The sequence below is a fragment of the Balaenoptera borealis genome (genome assembly GCF_965194805.1).
Source record: "Balaenoptera borealis genome assembly, chromosome: 12".
Classification (NCBI taxonomy): Eukaryota; Metazoa; Chordata; class Mammalia; order Artiodactyla; family Balaenopteridae; genus Balaenoptera; species Balaenoptera borealis.
The window spans coordinates 1,144,206-1,163,733 of NC_138869.1; positions in this window are offsets into that span (position 1 = coordinate 1,144,206).

Consider the following 19,528-nt stretch of genomic DNA (forward strand, 5'->3'; position numbering starts at 1 on the left):
TACGCCCTTTTTGGCCAACCAAGCAACCTGGAAAGCCAAATCAGCGCTACAAACAAGTCTCGCTTCCCATCGGTCAAAAGGGCCATGCTGAAAAAAGTGTCAAAACCAGAAATGCAGGACAGGCCATGGAGAAATGAGAGCCTTGCTACACTGATGGGCGGGATGTAAATTGCCAACAGCCACTCTGGAGAAGTGTACGGTGTGTCCTGAAACATCTGAAAAACACAGCTTAGAGAGCATAGGGCACTTCCACTCATGGGGGTATAAATTGGGAAAATGAAAAATCAGCAAGACACAAGCACCCCAAAGTTGAGGGCTGCTCTGTTGACAAGGACCTCCACTTCATTCCACCTTCAATATCCCAGGAAAGAGAAAAATGGATAAAGAAGTTGTGGTCCTTATGTACAATGGAATATCACTCAGCCATGAAATCAATGTCATAAGGCTAGTAGCAGCATGATGAGTGGATTTAGGTACGACGATTCTAAGTGAAATAAGTCACACAGAAAAGGACACTTCTCATAAGGTATCACTTTTAGAGGGAATGTAAAAACCGTTACACTTGAACTGAATTACAAAACAGAACAGAGTCACACATGCAGAAAACACACTATGGCTGCTTAACGGGAAAGGTGAGGTGGGGTGATACATAAAACAAGGGTTTCAAATTAGCTCAGATACCGTTCCATAAAACCAATATGTAATAGACAAGACCTACTCCTTGCTCAGAGAACTGGACTCAACACGCCCTATTCACCGCACAAGAATATATCTGACTAGTAATAATCTTAAAACCTATGTATTGATATCTCTCTGTTAGTGTGTCAAGTGGGTGAAAAGCGGCATAAACACAGCAGTGAAAAGCAGATAAACCCATTTATAAAAATAAATTACTTTGAAAAACCCATGAAACAAAGACAGTGAAAGAGAGAGAAATTCTTACACAATGCGTTCACGGGCTGTGATGAAACCTGGATTGACCATATGTAGACCCACAGCTGGATGAGACATAAGGGTGGACACTCTTGGGGCTGAGAGGTTTGGTGAGGTTGGGTGAGCAAACGCACACCCTTTAAAGTAATACTGCGTGGTACCCATCGCATGGGTCCCAAATCTCCAGGTTCAAGGGCATCTTCCTACATCGAAAACATGCATGAGATACCCAGAAGATGGTACACCGTGTGATGGGGAAAGGTTTCTAAAACGCACCTCATTTCTCATCTCCTTGTGCTCGGGTTCGCCATTCCAGCCACTTTACTTGCAATCTCCCTCCTTGGAGCATCATCACGTTTAACCTCCTGTTCCGTACAGGTTGATATTTGTCCTGAGGATGAACGGGAAGACGTGGAACCAATGAGAGACTAGCTCTTGGTGTTGGGACAGGCACAGGTCACTCTATTTTCCCATCAGGAAGAAGAATTAACCACAGGCTCAGCCTGCCCCCCGGAACAAGAACAGGGCCTGAAGCCATCCTGCGCTTTTGCGGCCATCTCCCAAAAACGCGAGTTGTAAAATGGAGGTTCAGGGCACTGCAATTCACAAACCTGCAGAGTTATAAATGATAACTCTCGTCCACAAATATATTGAGGGAAGGCAAGGAAGAGGATTTGAAATCAAGGCAGAATTGCAGGAAACAGATTTCAGGAGGTAGATTCGAATCGCCTTTAAAGCACATGAAAAGCGGCAAAACGTTGACAATGATGCCCTTGGCCAAAAAGGGCGTATGCGTTTTTTCCTGAATATATTCAGGAAAAAACGCATACGCCCTTTTTGGCCAACCAAGCAACCTGGAAAGGCAAATCAGCACTACAAAGATGTCTCGCTTCCCATCGGTTAAAAAGGCCATGCTGAATAAAGTGTCAAAACCAGAAATGCAGGACAGGCCATGGAGAAATGGGAGCCTTGCTACACTGATGGGCGGGATGTAAATTGCCAACAGCCACTCTGGAGAAGCGTACGGTGAGTCCTGAAACATCTAAAAAACAAAGCTTAGAGAGCATAGGGCACTTCCACTCATGGGGTTATAAATTGGGAAAATTAAAAATCAGCAAGACACAAGCACCCCAAAGTTTAGGGCTGCTCTGTTGACAAGGACCTCCACTTCATTCCACCTTCAATATCCCAGGAAAGAGAAAAATGGATAAAGAAGTTGTGGTCCTTATGTACAATGGAATATCACTCAGCCGTGAAATCAATGTCATAAGGCTAGTACCAGCATGATGAGTGGATTTAGGTACGACGACTCTAAGTGAAATAAGTCACACAGAAAAGGGCACTTCTCATAAGGTATCACTTATAGAGGTAATGTAAAAACCGTTACACTTGAACTGAATTACAAAACAGAACAGAGTCACACATGCAGAAAACACACTATGGCTGCTTAACGGGAAAGGTGAGGTGGGGTGATACATAAAACAAGGGTTTCAAATTAGCTCAGATACCGTTCCATAAACCCAATATGTAATAGACAAGACCTACTCCTTGCTCAGAGAACTGGACTCAACACGCCCTATTCACCGCACAAGAATATATCTGACTAGTAATAATCTTAAAACTTATGTATTGATATCTCTCTGTTAGTGTGTCAAGTGGGTGTAAAGCGGCATAAACACAGCAGTGAAAAGCAGCTAAACCCCATTATAAAAATAAATTACTTTGAAAAACCCATGAAACAAAGACAGTGAAAGAGAGCGAAATTCTTACACAATGCGTTCAGGGGCTGTGATGCAACCTGGATTGACCATATCTAGACCCACAGCTGGATGAGACATAAGGGGGGACACTGTTGCGGCTGAGAGGTTTGGTGAGGTTGAGTGAGCAAACGCAGACCCTTTAAAGTAATACTGCGTGGTACCCATCGCATGGGTCCCAAATCTCCAGGTTCAAGGGCATCTTCCTACATCGAAAACATGCATGAGAAACCCAGAAGATGGTACACCGTGTGATGGGGAAAGGTTTCTAAAACGCACCTCATTTCTCATCTCCTTGTGCTCGGGTTCGCCATTCCAGCCACTTTACTAGCAATCTCCCTCCTTGGAGCATCATCACCTTTAACGTCCTGTTCCGTACAGGTTGCAATTTGTCCTGAGGATGAACGGGAAGACGTGGAACCAATGAGAGACTAGCTCTTGGTGTTGGGACAGGCACAGGTCACTCTATTTTCCCATCAGGAAGAAGAATTAACCACAGGCTCAGCCTGCCCCCCGGAACAAGAACAGGGCCTGAAGCCATCCTGCGCTTTTGCGGCCATCTCCCAAAAACGCGAGTTGTAAAATGGAGGTTCAGGGCACTGCAATTCACAAACCTGCAGAGTTATAAATGATAACTCTCGTCCACAAATATATTGAGGGAAGGCAAAGAAGAGGATTTGAAATCAAGGCAGAATTGCAGGAAACAGATTTCAGGAGGTAGATTCGAATCGCCTTTAAAGCACATGAAAAGCGGCAAAACGTTGACAATGATGCCCTTGGCCAAAAAGGGCGTATGCGTTTTTTCCTGAATATATTCAGGAAAAAACGCATACGCCCTTTTTGGCCAACCAAGCAACCTGGAAAGGCAAACCAGCGCTACAAACAAGTCTCGCTTCCCATCGGTCAAAAGGGCCATGCTGAAAAAAATGTCAAAACCAGAAATGCAGGACAGGCCATGGAGAAATGAGAGCCTTCCTATACTGATGGGCGGGATGTAAATTGCCAACAGCCACTCTGCAGAAGTGTACGGTGTGTCCTGAAACATCTAAAAAACACAGCTTAGAGAGCATAGGGCACTTCCACTCATGGGGGTATAAATTGGGAAAATGAAAAATCAGCAAGAGACAAGCACCCCAAAGTTTAGGGCTGCTCTGTTGACAAGGACCTCCACTTCATTCCACCTTCAATATCCCAGGAAAGAGAAAAATGGATAAAGAAGTTGTGGTCCTTATGTACAATGGAATATCACTCAGCCATGAAATCAATGTCATAAGGCTAGTAGCAGCATGATGAGTGGATTTAGGTACGACGATTCTAAGTGAAATAAGTCACACAGAAAAGGACACTTCTCATAAGGTATCACTGATAGAGGGAATGTAAAAACCGTTACACTTGAACTGAATTACAAAACAGAACAGAGTCACACATGCAGAAAACACACTATGGCTGCTTAACGGGAAAGGTGAGGTGGGGTGATACATAAAACAAGGGTTTCAAATTAGCTCAGATACCGTTCCATAAACCCAATATGTAATAGACAAGACCTACTCCTTGCTCAGAGAACTGGACTCAACACGCCCTATTCACCGCACAAGAATATATCTGACTAGTAATAATCTTAAAACCTATGTATTGATATGTGTCTGTTAGTGTGTCAAGTGGGTAAAAAGCGGCATAAACACAGCAGTGAAAAGCAGCTAAACCCCATTATAAAAATAAATTACTTTGAAAAACCCATGAAACAAAGACAGTGATAGAGAGAGAAATTCTTACACAATGCGTTCAGGGGCTGTGATGCAACCTGGATTGACCATATCTAGACCCACAGCTGGATGAGACATAAGGGTGGACACTGTTGCGGCTGAGAGGTTTGGTGAGGTTGGGTGAGCAAACGCAGACCCTTTAAAGTAATACTGCGTGGTACCCATCGCATGGGTCCCAAATCTCCAGGTTCAAGGGCATCTTCCTACATCGAAAACATGCATGAGAAACCCAGAAGATGGTACACCGTGTGATGTGGAAAGGTTTCTAAAACGCATCTCATTTCTCATCTCCTTGTGCCCGGGTTCGCTATTCCAGCCGCTTTACTAGCAATCTCCCTACTTGGAGCATCAGCACCTTTAACCTCCTGCTCCGTACAGGTTGATATTTGTCCTGAGGATGAACGGGAAGACGGGGAACCAACGAGAGACTAGCTCTTGGTGTCGGGACAGGCACAGGTCACTCTATTTTCCCATCAGGAAGAAGAATTAACCACAGGCTCAGCCTGCCCCCCGGAACCAGAACAGGGCCTGAAGCCATCCTGCGCTTTTGCGGCCAGCTCCCAAAAAAGCGAGTTGTAAAATGGAGGTTCAGGGCACTGCAATTCACAAACCTGCAGAGTTATAAATGATAACTCTCGTCCACAAATATATTGAGGGAAGGCAAAGAAGAGGATTTGAAATCAAGGCAGAATTGCACGAAACAGATTTCAGGAGGTAGATACGAATCGCCTTTAAAGCACATGAAAAGCGGCAAAATGTTGACAATGATGCCTTTGGCCAAAAAGGGCGTATGCGTTTCTTCCTGAATATATTCAGGAAAAAACGCATACGCCCTTTTTGGCCAACCAAGCAACCTGGAAAGGCAAATCAGCGCTACAAAGAAGTCTCGCTTCCCATCGGTCAAAAGGGCCATGCTGAAAAAAGTGTCAAAACCAGAAATGCAGGACAGGCCATGGAGAAATGGGAGCCTTGCTACACTGATGGGCGGGATGTAAATTGCCAACAGCCACTCTGGAGAAGTGTACGGTGAGTCCTGAAACATCCAAAAAACACAGCTTAGAGAGCATAGGGCACTTCCACTCATGGGGGTATAAATTGGGAAAATGAAAAATCAGCAAGACACAAGCACCCCAAAGTTTAGGGCTGCTCTGTTGACAAGGACCGCCACTTCATTCCACCTTAAATATCCCAGGAAAGAGAACAATGGATAAAGAAGTTGTGGTCCTTATGTACAATGGAATATCACTCAGCCATGAAATCAATGTCATAAGGTTAGTAGCAGCATGATGAGTGGATTTAGGTACGACGATTCTAAGTGAAATAAGTCACACAGAAAAGGACACTTCTCATAAGGTATCACTTTTAGAGGGAATGTAAAAACCGTTACACTTGAACTGAATTACAAAACAGAACAGAGTCACACATGCAGAAAACACACTATGGCTGCTTAACGGGAAAGGTGAGGTGGGGTGATACATAAAACAAGGGTATCAAATTAGCTCAGATACCGTTCCATAAACCCAATATGTAGTAGACAAGACCTACTCCTTGCTCAGAGAACTGGACTCAACACGCCCTATTCACCGCACAAGAATATATCTGACTAGTAATAATCGTAAAACCTATGTATTGATATCTCTCTGTTAGTGTGTCAAGTGGGTGTAAAGCGGCATAAACACAGCCGTGAAAAGCAGCTAAACCCCATTATGAAAATAAATTACTTTGAAAAACCCATGAAACAACGACAGTGAAAGAGATAGAAATTCTTACACAATGAGTTCAGGGGCTGTGATGCAACCTGGATTGACCATATCTAGACCCACAGCTGGATGAGACATAAGGGTGGACACTCTTGGGGCTGAGAGGTTTGGTGAGGTTGGGTGAGCAAACGCAGACCCTTTAAAGTAATACTGCGTGGTACCCATCGCATGGGTCCCAAATCACCAGGTTCAAGGGCATCTTCCTACATCGAAAACATGCATGAGAAACCCAGAAGATGGTACACCGTGTGATGGGGAAAGGTTTCTAAAACGCACCTCATTTCTCATCTCCTTGTGCCCGGGTTCGCCATTCCAGCCACGTTACTAGCAATCTCCCTACTTGGAGCATCAGCACCGTTAACCTCCTGTTCCGTACAGGTTGCAATTTGTCCTGAGGATGAACGGGAAGATGGGGAACCAACGAGAGACTAGCTCTTGGTGTCGGGACAGGCACAGGTCACTCTATTTTCCCATCAGGAAGAAGAATTAACCACAGGCTCAGCCTGCCCCCCGGAACCAGAACAGGGCCTGAAGCCATCCTGCGCTTTTGCGGCCAGCTCCCAAAAAAGCGAGTTGTAAAGTGGAGGTTCAGGGCACTGCAATTCACAAACCTGCAGAGTTATAAATGATAACTCTCGTCCACAAATATATTGAGGGAAGGCAAAGAAGAGGATTTGAAATCAAGGCAGAATTGCAGGAAACAGATTTCAGGAGGTAGATTCGAATCGCCTTTAAAGCACATGAAAAGTGGCAAAATGTTGACAATGATGCCCTTGGCCAAAAAGGGCGTATGCGTTTTTTCCTGAATATATTCAGGAAAAAACGCATACGCCCTTTTTGGCCAACCAAGCAACCTGGAAAGGCAAATCAGCGCTACAAAGAAGTCTCACTTCCCATCGGTCAAAAGGGCCATGCTGAAAAATATGTCAAAACCAGAAATGCAGGACAGGCCATGGAGAAATGAGAGCCTTGCTACACTGATGGGCGGGATGTAAATTGCCAACAGCCACTCTGGAGAAGTGTACGGTGTGTCCTGAAACATCTGAAAAACACAGCTTAGAGAGCATAGGGCACTTCCACTCATGGGGGTATAAATTGGGAAAATGAAAAATCAGCAAGACACAAGCACCCCAAAGTTGAGGGCTGCTCTGTTGACAAGGACCTCCACTTCATTCCACCTTAAATATCCAAGGAAAGAGAAAAATGGATAAAGAAGTTGTGGTCCTTATGTACAATGGAATATCACTCAGCCATGAAATCAATGTCATAAGGTTAGTAGCAGCATGATGAGTGGATTTAGGTACGACGATTCTAAGTGAAATAAGTCACACAGAAAAGGACACTTCTCATAAGGTATCACTTTTAGAGGGAATGTAAAAACCGTTACACTTGAACTGAATTACAAAACAGAACAGAGTCACACATGCAGAAAACACACTATGGCTGCTTAACGGGAAAGGTGAGGTGGGGTGATACATAAAACAAGGGTATCAAATTAGCTCAGATACCGTTCCATAAACCCAATATGTAGTAGACAAGACCTACTCCTTGCTCAGAGAACTGGACTCAACACGCCCTATTCACCGCACAAGAATATATCTGACTAGTAATAATCGTAAAACCTATGTATTGATATCTCTCTGTTAGTGTGTCAAGTGGGTGTAAAGCGGCATAAACACAGCCGTGAAAAGCAGCTAAACCCCATTATGAAAATAAATTACTTTGAAAAACCCATGAAACAACGACAGTGAAAGAGATAGAAATTCTTACACAATGAGTTCAGGGGCTGTGATGCAACCTGGATTGACCATATCTAGACCCACAGCTGGATGAGACATAAGGGTGGACACTCTTGGGGCTGAGAGGTTTGGTGAGGTTGGGTGAGCAAACGCAGACCCTTTAAAGTAATACTGCGTGGTACCCATCGCATGGGTCCCAAATCTCCAGGTTCAAGGGCATCTTCCTACATCGAAAACATGCATGAGAAACCCAGAAGATGGTACACCGTGTGATGGGGAAAGGTTTCTAAAACGCACCTCATTTCTCATCTCCTTGTGCCCGGGTTCGCCATTCCAGCCGCGTTACTAGCAATCTCCCTACTTGGAGCATCAGCACCTTTAACCTCCTGTTCCGTACAGGTTGCAATTTGTCCTGAGGATGAACGGGAAGACGGGGAACCAACGAGAGACTAGCTCTTGGTGTCGGGACAGGCACAGGTCACTCTATTTTCCCATCAGGAAGAAGAATTAACCACAGGCTCAGCCTGCCCCCCGGAACCAGAACAGGGCCTGAAGCCATCCTGCGCTTTTGCGGCCAGCTCCCAAAAAAGCGAGTTGTAAAATGGAGGTTCAGGGCACTGCAATTCACAAACCTGCAGAGTTATAAATGATAACTCTCGTCCACAAATATATTGAGGGAAGGCAAAGAAGAGGATTTGAAATCAAGGCAGAATTGCAGGAAACAGATTTCAGGAGGTAGATACGAATCGCCTTTAAAGCACATGAAAAGCGGCAAAATGTTGACAATGATGCCTTTGGCCAAAAAGGGCGTATGCGTTTCTTCCTGAATATATTCAGGAAAAAACGCATACGCCCTTTTTGGCCAACCAAGCAACCTGGAAAGGCAAATCAGCGCTACAAAGAAGTCTCGCTTCCCATCGGTCAAAAGGGCCATGCTGAAAAAAGTGTCAAAACCAGAAATGCAGGACAGGCCATGGAGAAATGAGAGCCTTGCTACACTGATGGGCGGGATGTAAATTGCCAACAGCCACTCTGGAGAAGTGTACGGTGTGTCCTGAAACATCTGAAAAACACAGCTTAGAGAGCATAGGGCACTTCCACTCATGGGGGTATAAATTGGGAAAATGAAAAATCAGCAAGACACAAGCACCCCAAAGTTGAGGGCTGCTCTGTTGACAAGGACCTCCACTTCATTCCACCTTAAATATCCCAGGAAAGAGAACAATGGATAAAGAAGATGTGGTCCTTATGTACAATGGAATATCACTCAGCCATGAAATCAATGTCATAAGGTTAGTAGCAGCATGATGAGTGGATTTAGGTACGACGATTCTAAGTGAAATAAGTCACACAGAAAAGGACACTTCTCATAAGGTATCACTTTTAGAGGGAATGTAAAAACCGTTACACTTGAACTGAATTACAAAACAGAACAGAGTCACACATGCAGAAAACACACTATGGCTGCTTAACGGGAAAGGTGAGGTGGGGTGATACATAAAACAAGGGTATCAAATTAGCTCAGATACCGTTCCATAAACCCAATATGTAGTAGACAAGACCTACTCCTTGCTCAGAGAACTGGACTCAACACGCCCTATTCACCGCACAAGAATATATCTGACTAGTAATAATCTTAAAACCTATGTATTGATATCTCTCTGTTAGTGTGTCAAGTGGGTGTAAAGCGGCATAAACACAGCCGTGAGAAGCAGCTAAACCCCATTATGAAAATAAATTACTTTGAAAAACCCATGAAACAACGACAGTGAAAGCGATAGAAATTTTTACACAATGAGTTCAGGGGCTGTGATGCAACCTGGATTGACCATATCTAGACCCACAGCTGGATGAGACATAAGGGTGGACACTCTTGGGGCTGAGAGGTTTGGTGAGGTTGGGTGAGCAAACGCAGACCCTTTAAAGTAATACTGCGTGGTACCCATCGCATGGGTCCCAAATCTCCAGGTTCAAGGGCATCTTCCTACATCGAAAACATGCATGAGAAACCCAGAAGATGGTACACCGTGTGATGGGGAAAGGTTTCTAAAACGCACCTCATTTCTCATCTCCTTGTGCCTGGGTTCGCCATTCCAGCCACGTTACTAGCAATCTCCCTACTTGGAGCATCAGCACCTTTAACCTCCTGTTCCGTACAGGTTGCAATTTGTCCTGAGGATGAACGGGAAGACGGGGAACCAACGAGAGACTAGCTCTTGGTGTCGGGACAGGCACAGGTCACTCTATTTTCCCATCAGGAAGAAGAATTAACCACAGGCTCAGCCTGCCCCCCGGAACCAGAACAGGGCCTGAAGCCATCCTGCGCTTTTGCGGCCAGCTCCCAAAAAAGCGAGTTGTAAAATGGAGGTTCAGGGCACTGCAATTCACAAACCTGCAGAGTTATAAATGATAACTCTCGTCCACAAATATATTGAGGGAAGGCAAAGAAGAGGATTTGAAATCAAGGCAGAATTGCACGAAACAGATTTCAGGAGGTAGATTCGAATCGCCTTTAAAGCACATGAAAAGTGGCAAAATGTTGACAATGATGCCCTTGGCCAAAAAGGGCGTATGCGTTTTTGCCTGAATATATTCAGGAAAAAACGCATACGCCCTTTTTGGCCAACCAAGCAACCTGGAAAGGCAAATCAGCGCTACAAAGAAGTCTCACTTCCCATCGGTCAAAAGGGCCATGCTGAAAAATATGTCAAAACCAGAAATGCAGGACAGGCCATGGAGAAATGAGAGCCTTGCTACACTGATGGGCGGGATGTAAATTGCCAACAGCCACTCTGGAGAAGTGTACGGTGTGTCCTGAAACATCTGAAAAACACAGCTTAGAGAGCATAGGGCACTTCCACTCATGGGGGTATAAATTGGGAAAATGAAAAATCAGCAAGACACAAGCACCCCAAAGTTGAGGGCTGCTCTGTTGACAAAGACCTCCACTTCATTCCACCTTAAATATCCCAGGAAAGAGAACAATGGATAAAGAAGTTGTGGTCCTTTTGTACAATGGAATATCACTCAGCCATGAAATCAATGTCATAAGGTTAGTAGCAGCATGATGAGTGGATTTAGGTACGACGATTCTAAGTGAAATAAGTCACACAGAAAAGGACACTTCTCATAAGGTATCACTTTTAGAGGGAATGTAAAAACCGTTACACTTGAACTGAATTACAAAACAGAACAGAGTCACACATGCAGAAAACAGACTATGGCTGCTTAACGGGAAAGGTGAGGTGGGGTGATACATAAAACAAGGGTATCAAATTAGCTCAGATACCGTTCCATAAACCCAATATGTAGTAGACAAGACCTACTCCTTGCTCAGAGAACTGGACTCAACACGCCCTATTCACCGCACAAGAATATATCTGACTAGTAATAATCTTAAAACCTATGTATTGATATCTCTCTGTTAGTGTGTCAAGTGGGTGTAAAGCGGCATAAACACAGCCGTGAAAAGCAGCTAAACCCCATTATGAAAATAAATTACTTTGAAAAACCCATGAAACAACGACAGTGAAAGAGATAGAAATTCTTACACAATGAGTTCAGGGGCTGTGATGCAACCTGGATTGACCATATCTAGACCCACAGCTGGATGAGACATAAGGGTGGACACTCTTGGGGCTGAGAGGTTTGGTGAGGTTGGGTGAGCAAACGCAGACCCTTTAAAGTAATACTGCGTGGTACCCATCGCATGGGTCCCAAATCTCCAGGTTCAAGGGCATCTTCCTACATCGAAAACATGCATGAGAAACCCAGAAGATGGTACACCGTGTGATGGGGAAAGGTTTCTAAAACGCACCTCATTTCTCATCTCCTTGTGCCCGGGTTCGCCATTCCAGCCGCGTTACTAGCAATCTCCCTACTTGGAGCATCAGCACCTTTAACCTCCTGTTCCGTACAGGTTGCAATTTGTCCTGAGGATGAGCGGGAAGACGGGGAATCAACGAGAGACTAGCTCTTGGTGTCGGGACAGGCACAGGTCACTCTATTTTCCCATCAGGAAGAAGAATTAACCACAGGCTCAGCCTGCCCCCCGGAACCAGAACAGGGCCTGAAGCCATCCTGCGCTTTTGCGGCCAGCTCCCAAAAAAGCGAGTTGTAAAATGGAGGTTCAGGGCACTGCAATTCACAAACCTGCAGAGTTATAAATGATAACTCTCGTCCACAAATATATTGAGGGAAGGCAAAGAAGAGGATTTGAAATCAAGGCAGAATTGCAGGAAACAGATTTCAGGAGGTAGATTCGAATCGCCTTTAAAGCACATGAAAAGCGGCAAAATGTTGACAATGATGCCTTTGGCCAAAAAGGGCGTATGCGTTTCTTCCTGAATATATTCAGGAAAAAACGCATACGCCCTTTTTGGCCAACCAAGCAACCTGGAAAGGCAAATCAGCGCTACAAAGAAGTCTCGCTTCCCATCGGTCAAAAGGGCCATGCTGAAAAAAGTGTCAAAACCAGAAATGCAGGACAGGCCATGGAGAAATGGGAGCCTTGCTACACTGATGGGCGGGATGTAAATTGCCAACAGCCACTCTGGAGAAGTGTACGGTGTGTCCTGAAACATCTGAAAAACACAGCTTAGAGAGCATAGGGCACTTCCACTCATGGGGGTATAAATTGGGAAAATGAAAAATCAGCAAGACACAAGCACCCCAAAGTTGAGGGCTGCTCTGTTGACAAGGACCTCCACTTCATTCCACCTTAAATATCCAAGGAAAGAGAAAAATGGATAAAGAAGTTGTGGTCCTTATGTACAATGGAATATCACTCAGCCATGAAATCAATGTCATAAGGTTAGTAGCAGCATGATGAGTGGATTTAGGTACGACGATTCTAAGTGAAATAAGTCACACAGAAAAGGACACTTCTCATAAGGTATCACTTTTAGAGGGAATGTAAAAACCGTTACACTTGAACTGAATTACAAAACAGAACAGAGTCACACATGCAGAAAACAGACTATGGCTGCTTAACGGGAAAGGTGAGGTGGGGTGATACATAAAACAAGGGTATCAAATTAGCTCAGATACCGTTCCATAAACCCAATATGTAGTAGACAAGACCTACTCCTTGCTCAGAGAACTGGACTCAACACGCCCTATTCACCGCACAAGAATATATCTGACTAGTAATAATCTTAAAACCTATGTATTGATATCTCTCTGTTAGTGTGTCAAGTGGGTGTAAAGCGGCATAAACACAGCCGTGAAAAGCAGCTAAACCCCATTATGAAAATAAATTACTTTGAAAAACCCATGAAACAACGACAGTGAAAGAGATAGAAATTCTTACACAATGAGTTCAGGGGCTGTGATGCAACCTGGATTGACCATATCTAGACCCACAGCTGGATGAGACATAAGGGTGGACACTCTTGGGGCTGAGAGGTTTGGTGAGGTTGGTTTAGCAAACGCAGACCCTTTAAAGTAATACTGCGTGGTACCCATCGCATGGGTCCCAAATCTCCAGGTTCAAGGGCATCTTCCTCCATCGAAAACATGCATGAGAAACCCAGAAGATGGTACACCGTGTGATGGGGAAAGGTTTCTAAAACGCACCTCATTTCTCATCTCCTTGTGCCCGGGTTCGCCATTCCAGCCGCTTTACTAGCAATCTCCCTACTTGGAGCATCAGCACCTTTAACCTCCTGTTCCGTACAGGTTGCAATTTGTCCTGAGGATGAGCGGGAAGACGGGGAACCAACGAGAGACTAGCTCTTGGTGTCGGGACAGGCACAGGTCACTCTATTTTCCCATCAGGAAGAAGAATTAACCACAGGCTCAGCCTGCCCCCCGGAACCAGAACAGGGCCTGAAGCCATCCTGCGCTTTTGCGGCCAGTTCCCAAAAAAGCGAGTTGTAAAATGGAGGTTCAGGGCACTGCAATTCACAAACCTGCAGAGTTATAAATGATAACTCTCGTCCACAAATATATTGAGGGAAGGCAAAGAAGAGGATTTGAAATCAAGGCAGAATTGCAGGAAACAGATTTCAGGAGGTAGATTCGAATCGCCTTTAAAGCACATGAAAAGCGGCAAAATGTTGACAATGATGCCTTTGGCCAAAAAGGGCGTATGCGTTTCTTCCTGAATATATTCAGGAAAAAACGCATACGCCCTTTTTGGCCAACCAAGCAACCTGGAAAGGCAAATCAGCGCTACAAAGAAGTCTCGCTTCCCATCGGTCAAAAGGGCCATGCTGAAAAAAGTGTCAAAACCAGAAATGCAGGACAGGCCATGGAGAAATGAGAGCCTTGCTACACTGATGGGCGGGATGTAAATTGCCAACAGCCACTCTGGAGAAGTGTACGGTGTGTCCTGAAACATCTGAAAAACACAGCTTAGAGAGCATAGGGCACTTCCACTCATGGGGGTATAAATTGGGAAAATGAAAAATCAGCAAGACACAAGCACCCCAAAGTTGAGGGCTGCTCTGTTGACAAGGACCTCCACTTCATTCCACCTTAAATATCCAAGGAAAGAGAAAAATGGATAAAGAAGTTGTGGTCCTTATGTACAATGGAATATCACTCAGCCATGAAATCAATGTCATAAGGTTAGTAGCAGCATGATGAGTGGATTTAGGTACGACGATTCTAAGTGAAATAAGTCACACAGAAAAGGACACTTCTCATAAGGTATCACTTTTAGAGGGAATGTAAAAACCGTTACACTTGAACTGAATTACAAAACAGAACAGAGTCACACATGCAGAAAACAGACTATGGCTGCTTAACGGGAAAGGTGAGGTGGGGTGATACATAAAACAAGGGTATCAAATTAGCTCAAATACCGTTCCATAAACCCAATATGTAGTAGACAAGACCTACTCCTTGCTCAGAGAACTGGACTCAACACGCCCTATTCACCGCACAAGAATATATCTGACTAGTAATAATCTTAAAACCTATGTATTGATATCTCTCTGTTAGTGTGTCAAGTGGGTGTAAAGCGGCATAAACACAGCCGTGAAAAGCAGCTAAACCCCATTATGAAAATAAATTACTTTGAAAAACCCATGAAACAACGACAGTGAAAGAGATAGAAATTCTTACACAATTCGTTCAGGGGCTGTGATGCAACCTGGATTGACCATATCTAGACCCACAGCTGGATGAGACATAAGGGTGGACACTCTTGGGGCTGAGAGGTTTGGTGAGGTTGGGTGAGCAAATGCAGACCCTTTAAAGTAATACTGCGTGGTACCCATCGCATGGGTCCCAAATCTCCAGGTTCAAGGGCATCTTCCTACATCGAAAACATGCATGAGAAACCCAGAAGATGGTACACCGTGTGATGGGGAAAGGTTTCTAAAACGCACCTCATTTCTCATCTCCTTGTGCCCGGGTTCGCCATTCCAGCCGCGTTACTAGCAATCTCCCTACTTGGAGCATCAGCACCTTTAACCTCCTGTTCCGTACAGGTTGCAATTTGTCCTGAGGATGAACGGGAAGACGGGGAACCAACGAGAGACTAGCTCTTGGTGTCGGGACAGGCACAGGTCACTCTATTTTCCCATCAGGAAGAAGAATTAACCACAGGCTCAGCCTGCCCCCCGGAACCAGAACAGGGCCTGAAGCCATCCTGCGCTTTTGCGGCCAGCTCCCAAAAAAGCGAGTTGTAAAATGGAGGTTCAGGGCACTGCAATTCACAAACCTGCAGAGTTATAAATGATAACTCTCGTCCACAAATATATTGAGGGAAGGCAAAGAAGAGGATTTGAAATCAAGGCAGAATTGCACGAAACAGATTTCAGGAGGTAGATACGAATCGCCTTTAAAGCACATGAAAAGCGGCAAAATGTTGACAATGATGCCTTTGGCCAAAAAGGGCGTATGCGTTTCTTCCTGAATATATTCAGGAAGAAACGCATACGCCCTTTTTGGCCAACCAAGCAACCTGGAAAGGCAAATCAGCGCTACAAAGAAGTCTCGCTTCCCATCGGTCAAAAGGGCCATGCTGAAAAAAGTGTCAAAACCAGAAATGCAGGACAGGCCATGGAGAAATGAGAGCCTTGCTACACTGATGGGCGGGATGTAAATTGCCAACAGCCACTCTGGAGAAGTGTACGGTGTGTCCTGAAACATCTGAAAAACACAGCTTAGAGAGCATAGGGCACTTCCACTCATGGGGGTATAAATTGGGAAAATGAAAAATCAGCAAGACACAAGCACCCCAAAGTTGAGGGCTGCTCTGTTGACAAGGACCTCCACTTCATTCCACCTTAAATATCCAAGGAAAGAGAAAAATGGATAAAGAAGTTGTGGTCCTTATGTACAATGGAATATCACTCAGCCATGAAATCAATGTCATAAGGTTAGTAGCAGCATGATGAGTGGATTTAGGTACGACGATTCTAAGTGAAATAAGTCACACAGAAAAGGACACTTCTCATAAGGTATCACTTTTAGAGGGAATGTAAAAACCGTTACACTTGAACTGAATTACAAAACAGAACAGAGTCACACATGCAGAAAACAGACTATGGCTGCTTAACGGGAAAGGTGAGGTGGGGTGATACATAAAACAAGGGTATCAAATTAGCTCAGATACCGTTCCATAAACCCAATATGTAGTAGACAAGACCTACTCCTTGCTCAGAGAACTGGACTCAACACGCCCTATTCACCGCACAAGAATATATCTGACTAGTAATAATCGTAAAACCTATGTATTGATATCTCTCTGTTAGTGTGTCAAGTGGGTGTAAAGCGGCATAAACACAGCCGTGAAAAGCAGCTAAACCCCATTATGAAAATAAATTACTTTGAAAAACCCATGAAACAACGACAGTGAAAGAGATAGAAATTCTTACACAATGAGTTCAGGGGCTGTGATGCAACCTGGATTGACCATATCTAGACCCACAGCTGGATGAGACATAAGGGTGGACACTCTTGGGGCTGAGAGGTTTGGTGAGGTTGGGTGAGCAAACGCAGACCCTTTAAAGTAATACTGCGTGGTACCCATCGCATGGGTCCCAAATCTCCAGGTTCAAGGGCATCTTCCTACATCGAAAACATGCATGAGAAACCCAGAAGATGGTACACCGTGTGATGGGGAAAGGTTTCTAAAACGCACCTCATTTCTCATCTCCTTGTGCCCGGGTTCGCCATTCCAGCCGCGTTACTAGCAATCTCCCTACTTGGAGCATCAGCACCTTTAACCTCCTGTTCCGTACAGGTTGCAATTTGTCCTGAGGATGAACGGGAAGACGGGGAACCAACGAGAGACTAGCTCTTGGTGTCGGGACAGGCACAGGTCACTCTATTTTCCCATCAGGAAGAAGAATTAACCACAGGCTCAGCCTGCCCCCCGGAACCAGAACAGGGCCTGAAGCCATCCTGCGCTTTTGCGGCCAGCTCCCAAAAAAGCGAGTTGTAAAATGGAGGTTCAGGGCACTGCAATTCACAAACCTGCAGAGTTATAAATGATAACTCTCGTCCACAAATATATTGAGGGAAGGCAAAGAAGAGGATTTGAAATCAAGGCAGAATTGCAGGAAACAGATTTCAGGAGGTAGATACGAATCGCCTTTAAAGCACATGAAAAGCGGCAAAATGTTGACAATGATGCCTTTGGCCAAAAAGGGCGTATGCGTTTCTTCCTGAATATATTCAGGAAAAAACGCATACGCCCTTTTTGGCCAACCAAGCAACCTGGAAAGGCAAATCAGCGCTACAAAGAAGTCTCGCTTCCCATCGGTCAAAAGGGCCATGCTGAAAAAAGTGTCAAAACCAGAAATGCAGGACAGGCCATGGAGAAATGAGAGCCTTGCTACACTGATGGGCGGGATGTAAATTGCCAACAGCCACTCTGGAGAAGTGTACGGTGTGTCCTGAAACATCTGAAAAACACAGCTTAGAGAGCATAGGGCACTTCCACTCATGGGGGTATAAATTGGGAAAATGAAAAATCAGCAAGACACAAGCACCCCAAAGTTGAGGGCTGCTCTGTTGACAAGGACCTCCACTTCATTCCACCTTAAATATCCCAGGAAAGAGAACAATGGATAAAGAAGATGTGGTCCTTATGTACAATGGAATATCACTCAGCCATGAAATCAATGTCATAAGGTTAGTAGCAGCATGATGAGTGGATTTAGGTACGACGATTCTAAGTGAAATAAGTCACACAGAAAAGGACACTTCTCATAAGGTATCACTTTTAGAGGGAATGTAAAAACCGTTACACTTGAACTGAATTACAAAACAGAACAGAGTCACACATGCAGAAAACACACTATGGCTGCTTAACGGGAAAGGTGAGGTGGGGTGATACATAAAACAAGGGTATCAAATTAGCTCAGATACCGTTCCATAAACCCAATATGTAGTAGACAAGACCTACTCCTTGCTCAGAGAACTGGACTCAACACGCCCTATTCACCGCACAAGAATATATCTGACTAGTAATAATCTTAAAACCTATGTATTGATATCTCTCTGTTAGTGTGTCAAGTGGGTGTAAAGCGGCATAAACACAGCCGTGAGAAGCAGCTAAACCCCATTATGAAAATAAATTACTTTGAAAAACCCATGAAACAACGACAGTGAAAGCGATAGAAATTTTTACACAATGAGTTCAGGGGCTGTGATGCAACCTGGATTGACCATATCTAGACCCACAGCTGGATGAGACATAAGGGTGGACACTCTTGGGGCTGAGAGGTTTGGTGAGGTTGGGTGAGCAAACGCAGACCCTTTAAAGTAATACTGCGTGGTACCCATCGCATGGGTCCCAAATCTCCAGGTTCAAGGGCATCTTCCTACATCGAAAACATGCATGAGAAACCCAGAAGATGGTACACCGTGTGATGGGGAAAGGTTTCTAAAACGCACCTCATTTCTCATCTCCTTGTGCCTGGGTTCGCCATTCCAGCCACGTTACTAGCAATCTCCCTACTTGGAGCATCAGCACCTTTAACCTCCTGTTCCGTACAGGTTGCAATTTGTCCTGAGGATGAACGGGAAGACGGGGAACCAACGAGAGACTAGCTCTTGGTGTCGGGACAGGCACAGGTCACTCTATTTTCCCATCAGGAAGAAGAATTAACCACAGGCTCAGCCTGCCCCCCGGAACCAGAACAGGGCCTGAAGCCATCCTGCGCTTTTGCGGCCAGCTCCCAAAAAAGCGAGTTGTAAAATGGAGGTTCAGGGCACTGCAATTCACAAACCTGCAGAGTTATAAATGATAACTCTCGTCCACAAATATATTGAGGGAAGGCAAAGAACAGGATTTGAAATCAAGGCAGAATTGCACGAAACAGATTTCAGGAGGTAGATTCGAATCGCCTTTAAAGCACATGAAAAGTGGCAAAATGTTGACAATGATGCCCTTGGCCAAAAAGGGCGTATGCGTTTTTGCCTGAATATATTCAGGAAAAAACGCATACGCCCTTTTTGGCCAACCAAGCAACCTGGAAAGGCAAATCAGCGCTACAAAGAAGTCTCACTTCCCATCGGTCAAAAGGGCCATGCTGAAAAATATGTCAAAACCAGAAATGCAGGACAGGCCATGGAGAAATGAGAGCCTTGCTACACTGATGGGCGGGATGTAA